We start from the raw sequence: 3,323 nt of genomic DNA on the forward strand, positions 1-3,323 counted from the left end.
GCCTAAAGACATGAATTTAATTGTTAAGGCCATACATAGCTTGTGAAGAATCTCTAGAGCATCTTATCTTTAAAGGCAGTTTTATCTGCACCTGCATATTCCTTTTGTATAATTTTTATTAATTGTACATATGAAAACACACCTAGAAGTACCTTAATTATTTGTACCAAGACGTTCAGCTATATTCTCTCTTCCTCTGAAGAGGCCACCATTTGGAGGGTTTAGTTACAAAAACAAGAGGCAGGAACTAGTGTACTTAAGTTCCATTGTAGGGATTGTGCTGAACCACTTCCTAATGGAAAAATTAAGTGAGGCAAAGCAATGGAAATTTTAGGCTTCAATTTCAAGGGATCTTAACATTTAATCACAGTTCTGAGATGAGAACAGCTCTTTGTTGATTACAAATACTAAAACTTGCAATTATGAAATCATTCAATTGTACCACAAAGACACATGCTATTACAGAAACATAAAGAAAGCCATTATCTTACTTTGCTAAGCAATCTTTGGAAATCAGAGCAATGTAAGGTCTTCTCAAATTCGGGTATGCAGACTGAGGATGGCTTTTGCTACAGAAAGTTACAGTCCTTTACTGAAAGGTACAAGACGTTCTAACAAAACATTTCAAATAGTTCAACTGGTGATCTCTTATTTTTCTATCCAGGATTTTCACTCGTTTTTCAGCAATTACTGTTGATTTCAACAGTATACTCGTCAATTGTGTTAAAGTTAAAACTTCAGTTTCTACTTTGAGTGAACATCAGGAAAAGTTCTTAAAATCAAAAATCTTCAGTCTTCTTTACTTTTCTACTTTTACAAGTCATCACTAAGAGTGTAATGACTTCCCTTCTAATCCCATTGCGCTCACTGAATTTTCCTATTTTTCACCAAAGCATCAACAAATTTTACAGTTTTGCAAACTTCAAGATGCCAAAAGATGATGCTTTGGAAGATGATCAAAACCAGTTTATCTACTTAATGAAGTGAAAAAACGGCAGTCTTCCATTATTATAAGAAGTGTCACATTTCCTCAGTCTGTTCTAGCATTAAAAGAAAATACTTTTACAGAGGTAGAAATCCCTTCTCAACGAAGACTCTTCAGTATTTCAAACTTCAAGTGGTAGAGAGGTTACAAGCGTTGGAAAACAATTTAAGACATTGTAAAGTTTTAAACAAAGGAAGACAGCAGCATCTGTACACATAGGAGAGGCATAAATATTTATCACACACAAGATAACAATAGGGCTCCCTACTGACCCTGCTACAATTAAGTTTACTGTACGCTCAACGAGGTGATACACATGCATGCACCAGAAATCAGAGGCTCAGCACTTCACACTGGATGCATCGTTTTGTCAGTGCCTACCCTCACTGCCGTGTTTATAATGATATCACTTAGCCATTTCAAAAAATGGAAGAAAAAAGAAGAAAAATTCCATTGAGTTGTATTGACTAAGAAGTTTTATAAGCGTCTGGTAAACTTAACTCATTCATTGCACAGATGAACTTTAATGAGGAAGCCTCAAAAAACCCAAATCCGTTAAGGCTCGTCTTGCACAGAAACTAATAGACATGCATGAACATTGGGATAAGCCATTCCACTGACTTCAAATATTTACAATCATCCAAGCTACAGGCGTCAAACATTCATAAGATGAACAGGCAAGTATTTTAAAACTAGAGCAAGAAGTCATCATTAGTGTCATGCTGTAGAATATTAACAGAATTAGCACAAATAAACAAACATGCACTTGTGTAACTATTTTTAAGAATAATTACAGTACCTCCAACAGCGTATCACAACTAGTATTGTTGAAAAATGAGACTACCATCTTTGAATTTAAGCGAAGGTTTTCCATATTGCCAAAGGCTATTTCAAAAAATCATTCATACAATCTTGTCAAACTTGCATGCATTGCCTTCATTTAGACATTAAGGCACAGTATAGAATTAAGAACAAACTTACTTCAAGGGGCCATTCCTTAGATAAAGTGTGGCTTACAGAAGGTGACCATGATTTCAGCATTTATTTCTTTTTTAATGTTACTCAGGAGCTACTATTCCCTTAACACACCTTATTTGCTGTTTTTTTATTTTGTATACCATGCTAAGTTATTTGAAAAAAACAGTAAGTAAAAACCAGGTATCAAACTGACTATTATTTGTAAATCTCACCCTTAATCCAGAAGCAGCCCTATTGGTCTTTCTAATGTTAGCACAGTCAAACAAAAGTTAGGCACACGTGAATTTATCAAAACTAGTTCACTGCATGCTGACAATAGCTATGCGGTATGCTGAAAATGTAAATGCCTTAAAATTCATCATGCAATCAAGATTAAAATAGTTTGCATGTTGTAATATGACAGACAACAGTTATTAATTGTGTCGGCAAGACACAAGTATAGGGAAGGGGAGTGAAGCAATCAAGACATGGTAACACATAACTGAATAAGCATTTTCACCAGAGGAAATTAAAGTAAGCAAACAAGACTCATGCCTTGGGTAAGAGGAAAGAGAAATCCAAGATAATTTTCACATCACTTAGTTTAGAGAACGGTCTTTTTGTCAAACTTGGAGAATAGTAGAGAGAAAGATGGTATAGGAAGATAAATAAATAAAACTGGCTTTCAGTCATTTAAACTTGGAGATGTTCACAAACTATCTGGGAAAGCGAGGAAGGGAAAAGGCTTCGATGAAGGAGAATGTGTGTGTGCACGCACACAGTATTTGCAGGCAAATGCTCTTCCTATGCCTGAATTGCCTCTTTAAAAATTTATGCACGAATTCACTCAATTAGAGCCTTGCCAAGAGTAAAGGAAGATGGAAAGGACAAATTAGAAATTTTGAACAATTAAATGTTTCTTTCAAAGCCTAAGAAATAACATTTATGCACTGATGGCCCGAAACAGAAAAGATATTTTCACTTTTTAATGCATCAAAACTGGTAATTTCCTAGAACATCAGCTGTCATTCTTTTGTCAGCCAAGTAATTCTTAATGTATTCTCTACAGTAGAATGGAAATACCTAAGTAGCAGCAAAAAAACATGCTTTTTAAACCTAGACTATAAAATTTGCTTGTGTACAAAGTCCTATATGTTAAATCACAGAAGTAACAAGTAGCAGCATCTTATTTGTTGACTTTACTTTCCCCAATTCAAACAGCAAGGTCAACAGCATCTTAGATGCCACAGCAATTCACAAGGAAGGGGATACTTCTTGAGGTGTGCACATGTTTTTGTGGCACTAGATCTGCAGCATTAATCATTCCAACCTCATCAGTACAAGTATTGCTTCACTTACTTTTGCAAATAATTCCTGTTGC

General features: G+C 35.1%; 1 protein-coding gene across 1 annotated transcript in view; it reads right to left on the reverse strand.

The window, feature by feature from the left end:
- Positions 1-3,323, reverse strand: part of DR1 (down-regulator of transcription 1, TBP-binding (negative cofactor 2)) — a 12,309-nt gene that overhangs the window by 2,983 nt on the left and 6,003 nt on the right. The window lies entirely within an intron of this gene.

This window comes from Pygoscelis adeliae, unplaced genomic scaffold, assembly GCF_000699105.1.
Source record: "Pygoscelis adeliae isolate BGI_AS28 unplaced genomic scaffold, ASM69910v1 Scaffold10, whole genome shotgun sequence".
Taxonomy (NCBI): Eukaryota; Metazoa; Chordata; class Aves; order Sphenisciformes; family Spheniscidae; genus Pygoscelis; species Pygoscelis adeliae.